Below are 6,000 nucleotides of genomic sequence, written 5' to 3' on the forward strand. Positions count from 1 at the left end.
AAGTGTGTGTATATAACGCAAATAAAAAGAAATTAAATCAGAGTACAATGGCACCAGAGTCACCTTATAAATTAAGATGGAAAACCTCCTACTAAGTATTAATGGTAGGATAAAGGGGACTAATGGTGCAAACAGTCAGGGTAGAAACCCCACTGCATCAGCTTGTAGCACAGATGGTAAATAGATAGTCACAAAGCTGGTCCTCCTTTATTGGCTGAAACAGCTCAGGTGATGCGACTGCAGCCCGAAATTTCAATTTGGGTTGTGGTGGCAAAATGTTGCAGCGTCAACGCTGTACTTTGTTGCCACAAGCAGTTTCTAGTGTGACAACTCATCCACTAGCCTCAAAGAATGCCTAACGTGCGCTCGCACACCGCGTAGCAGGCAGTGTGAGCTAGCCCTTAATAGTTAAATGAGGCAGGTGGCGTGTCCTGGTGCTGAAGCTCCTGCCTCTGGGTGGATGCTGCAGGCAGTGCGGTGACGTTGATTGTTAGAGTTCAGGCACAGGCAGTGGTGGGATTCAAAAAATTTAGCAACCGGTTCTCACCTTACCGCCCTTTCATGGTGATTTTTCACTATCAGCTTCTCTCCCTCATTATCCTCACATCTCTCCCTCATCTCCCCCAGATCTCCCCCTCACTTCTTCCCCAGATCTCCCTTGTCCCCATCACAATTCTCCCAGATGGATCTCCCCCTCACATCTCCCCCAGTCCCCATCAGATCTCCCCCAGATGGATCTCCCCCTCATCTCCCCCTCACCTGTCCGGGCGGCGTCTCTCGGCATGCTAAGGCATCACATGTTTTCCCTTGAAATCATTGCCATGACAACGCGACACTGCATAACGTCACGTAGTGTCCCATTGCCATAGCAACGGGGCGTCACGTGATGCGGTTACATCATGTGGCGTTCCCGTTGGCATGGCAACGCGGCACCATTTGATGCCGCGCGGCCATATTGAGAAGGTATGCAGGGAAAAGTTGCCAGGAGATGCTGACAGACGTCGCCCGCCGCTCGGACAGGTGAGAGAATTAAGCACTGGTTCGGTGTACTAGTGAAATTTTAGTAACAGGTTTGCACGAACCGGTGCGTACCCGGCAGACGTCCACCACTGGGCACAGGGAATGGTGATGGTGGGAGATGGTGTAGATCAGCGGTTTTCAAGCTTTTGAATCTTCGTCCCAGCAACCATTTTGTTAAAAAATCCTGTTCCCACCAGGATAAAAACAAAACCCCACTTCCCCTCACTCCACCTCTCTCACACACCCCACAACAATCCTACCTTGGGGCGTGGTGGTCTCCTAGACGCAGCTCCCTCCATCGGTCGGGCGTAAATTACACTCAATTTCCAGCGCCAACAGGAGGAGGGATAGAATTGCAATGACCCCTGGTGCTGCTACATCGGGAGCATGGGAGCCGCGAGACTGCAGCACCGGGGTCAGGGCCGCAGACAGATTTCCCAGGGCCCAGGAATAGAGTTACATCCGGGGCCCCCCCACTTCACACCTCACGAGCCCCCTCTATTTCCCACCCTCTTCCCATGTATTTCTCTCTGTCTCATTCCCTCTTCCTCGCTCATTCCCCCTCCCACCCGCATGTATAAATTTCCCCTGCGTCTCACTCTTAGGCCGTGATCAGGGTTGCCGGCGTCTCAACATGCGCGCGCGCACACATCAGGGACTTTACCATGGTAGTCTATGGAAGGTAGCGTGGTAGTTGCGGCACCTGGCGGCGCTGTGGTGCATGAACGCGGCTGCAGCTTGGGGATACAAGTAATTTTGAGATTAGAGGCTGCAGTCTTGTGACGTCAGTGTCACGTGAGCTGGTTTAGCCAATGAGGGCGAACCAGCTCCGTGACGCGTTCGCCACGCCCCCCCATTGCCTCCCTAATCTCCTGAAGTGCAGCAGTAGGGATGTTCACATATCGCACAGGAGACGGCCGTGGCAAGGGCAGGCGAGCGCATTCTCCATCGCGACACCGGCACCCTGAGCGCGGCCTTACTCCCTCTTTTCCTCACTCCCTCCCCCCTCTCCTTTCACTCGCCCCCACCGTCCGTCAATTTTCCTACTCTCACTCAATCCCCCCAATAAACAGTAAAAAGCCCCCATTCCTCCAATACGCAGTAAAAAAAAACCACTCCCCAATACACAGTAAAACAAAAACCACTCCCCAATACACAGTAAAAAAAATTTCACTGTTACGGTAGTGCTGCCCGCAGACCAGACCCGTGGTGGAAAGTATAAGGTGGAAAGTATAACACCACCCGCAGCAGAGGGGCATGTCCGGAGTGTGGTAATTAGTTGCGAGGCCAGGAGTCTTTAGTAAGGGAACCAAAGGTACTTGCCGTGTCCGGAGGTAGAAGGATCGGGGTGATTGCCGTAGCCGGGGGTCGAGGGCGTGACTAGAAGCCGAGAGGGTGAACAAATTACTGATGGAGGCGCGCACTGTGTAAGATCCTCTTGCGCGCGGGCGACAAGATGGCCGCAATAGCCAGCGCCGGGCGGGATCGCCGAGTATACGCCGGCGAGGGGCGGCAGCAACAACCTCCGAGGCAGGTAAGTGTTACGCCGGTGCCGCCCGCAGACCAGACCCATCCCTTCTACTGAGGTGAGGAACGTATATGGGCACGCACCCGCAGCAAAAGGAGCGTGTCCGGAGTGTGGTATTTTAGGCGTTGCCAGGCCAGGTGATGTTAGCTAGCAATACTTGCCGGTACCGGAGAAGAAGTGCCGTCGTCGTTGCCGTTTTAGCCAAGGTCAGGGATTGGAGAATTCCGGAAGGTCGTTGTCCAAGCAGGGGTCGGGAGCCAGAGAAGGACGTCCACAAGCCAAGTCGTAACCTGAGAGAATAAGAGAGAGAACGCCAGAGTAGTAATCCTAATGGAAACTATGTCGAGCAATGAATGAGTGGGAGGACAGGCATTATAAAGTGCGGCTGACTAATCAGAGGTGGAGGCAGGCCTGGAGGAGTGCGTAGAGCTGCCCTGGATAGGTCCACTTGATTGGCAGGCAGGTGAGGACTCTTATTCTGGCAGGAGGTCCTATTAGTTTGCTGGGGGCGTGGTTTCACTGCTAGAGCAGTGAATAAATAATTTTCACCCGGCGCACGCTGTACACGCACGTGGCCGGTACACATGGCAGCCGCATGGGAGAGGGAAGAGCCAGCAGAAGCGGGGGAACGGCGAGGGACCTCTAGAACAGCAGGAGGTAAGTGGCGCCATCGAGGGGCACGCACCTCGGCAGCGGGGGTTACAGAAGGTGAGGAGGGGCCAGGGCACGGGCGCCGGAATCCCAAACTCCTCACAGTACCCCCCCCCCCCCCCTCAGGATCGGCCTCAGGACGACCCTTCCATGGTTTTGATGGAAACTCTTTAGGAAGCGTTTGAGGAGTCCGGGGGCATGAATGTCTTTAAGGGGTACCCATGACCTCTCTTCGGGTCCAAAACCCTTCCAATGGACCAAGAAGTGGACCTTACCTCTCGAAAGACAGGAATCTAGTAAAGCCTGGATCTCGTACTCTTCGTTACCCTGTACCATCACAGGGTCTGGTTTAGAAGGGTGATCCGGAAAGAGGCTACTGGAGATAAAGGGCTTGAGAAGCGAGGTGTGAAAGACATTCGGGATTCTCATGCTTTGAAGTAGTTGAAGTCGGAAGGAAACCGGGTTTACTTGCTCCATGATGGAAAAGGGACCCAGAAACCTCGGTGCCAATTTGGGGGAAGGGGTCTTGAGATGGATGTTCTTGGAAGATAGCCAAACCTTGTCCCCAGGTTTGTAGTTGGGTGCCGGACGGCGGTGACGATCGGCCTGGGTTTTAGATGCCAAGGAGGCTTTTTGCAGTGCGGATTGAATTCTGGACCAAGAGTCCTGTAAGAGGGCGATACGCTCGTCCACGGCTGGTACTCAAGAGGAGTTTTTAGAAATGGATAGGCGAGCCGGATGGAATCCGTAGTTGATAAAGAAGGGAGTCTCACGAGTAGACTCATTCCTAGAGGAATTAAAGGCATACTCAGCCCAGATAAGTAATCCTGCCCAGTCATCCTGAGAGTTAGAAACGAAGCACCTTAAGTATTTCTCGAGGGATTGATTAACCCTCTCGGTCTGTCCGTTAGATTGAGGGTGATATCCGGAAGAAAAGGAAGATGAGATGCCCAGTCTCTTGGTGAAATTCCTCCAGAATATGGAGACAAATTGAGAGCCACGATCAGATACGATGGATGTTGGAATCCAATGGATACGGAAAATCTCTTTGGAGAAAATGTCAGCTAGGGCGGGTGAGGAGGGTAATCCTTTGAGAGGGATAAAGTGTGCCATCTTAGAAAAACGGTCCACTACTACAAGAATGGTGTTCATGCCATTCGACCTAGGTAACTCCACAATAAAATCCATCGATATGTGTGACCAGGGATGCTCCGGAATAGGTAAGGGTAAGAGAAGACCCTGAGGTTTCTGACGAGGAATCTTGTTACGTGCACATACCGGACAGGACCGTATAAATTCAAGAATGGTTTTGGCCATATTGGGCCACCAGAAGGTGCGACGGATGAGATCCAACGTCTTCTTGAATCCTGGATGCCCTGCCGAACGGACGGCATGTCTCCAGTCCAGTATCTCAGGAACGAATTTGGGTTCTACGTACAAAGTGTCTTTCGGAACCGCAAGACCGGTCGGAAGATGTTTTTGTGATTTGATGATCTTCTCGAGATTCTTGAACGCCGCAGCCGCTATGATCCTTTGTTTAGGAAGGATGGACTCGGTGGTCTTCTCTGGTCTCTCTTTAGAAGAGTATTGCCTGGAGAGGGCATCCGCCTTGACGTTTTTTGTGCCGGGAATATATGAGAGAATAAAATTAAATCTGGAGAAAAATAACGACCAGCGGGCTTGGCGAGGACCTAAACGGTGGGCATTCTCAATGTACAACAAGTTTTTATGGTCCGTGAGAATCGTGAATGGCTCTTTTGACCCCTCCAGAAGGTGTCTCCATTCTTGAAGAGCCAGCTTGACGACCAAAAGTTCCCTATTGCCCACGTCATAATTTCTTTCTGCTGGAGAAATTTTTTAGAGAAAAACCCGCAAGGGTGAAGTTTGTCCTGGGGAGAAAATTTCTGAGACAGAACCGCACCAGCCCCACAGTCAGAAGCATCAACCTCTAGGGTGAATGGAAAATTAGTGTTCAGATGTCGAAGGATGGGAGCAGAAACAAAGGCTTGTTTCAGCGTTTTGAAAGCCGTGGCTGCCTCGGGTGACCAAAAGGAAGGATCTGCACCTTTTTTGGTTAGTGCCGTGATAGGAGCGATGATGGTAGAAAAGTTATGAATAAACTTCCGGTAATAGTTGGAAAAACCCAAAAATCGATGAATTGGGTTGTGGCCAATCCACGACGGCTTTCAGTTTCTCTGGGTCCATGGCCAAGCCTCTGTTGGAGATAATATACCCAAGAAAGGAAGTGGTAGACTGGTGAAAAAGGCATTTCTCCATTTTAGCAAACAACCGGTTCTCTTGGAGGCGTGAAAGCACAAACTTCGTGTGGATGATATGGTCCTGTAAGTTTTGGGAAAAAATAAGGATGTCATCCAGGTAAACAATCACAAAGCGATTAAGGACATCACGAAAGATGTCATTGATAAAGTCCTGAAAAACTGCTGGTGCGTTGCACAAACCGAAGGGCATCACTAAGTATTCGTAGTGCCCACTACGGGTGTTGAAGGCAGTCTTCCATTCATCGCCCTCTCGGATACGGATGAGGTTGTATGCCCCACGAAGGTCAAGTTTGGTAAAGAGGTTGGCCCCCTGAAGTCTGTCGAAGAGTTCGGAGATGAGTGGGAGTGGATAATGATTTTTCACCGTAATATGGTTCAGACCCCGGTAATCAATACACGGTCTGAGAGTACCATCCTTCTTCTTGACGAAGAAGAATCCGGCCCCCACAGGAGAGTTGGAATGACGTATAAAGCCCTGCTTTTGGTTCTCACGAATATATTCATCCATGGCTTCCGTCTCGG

Source organism: Ascaphus truei, chromosome 2 (assembly GCF_040206685.1).
Source record: "Ascaphus truei isolate aAscTru1 chromosome 2, aAscTru1.hap1, whole genome shotgun sequence".
Taxonomy (NCBI): Eukaryota; Metazoa; Chordata; class Amphibia; order Anura; family Ascaphidae; genus Ascaphus; species Ascaphus truei.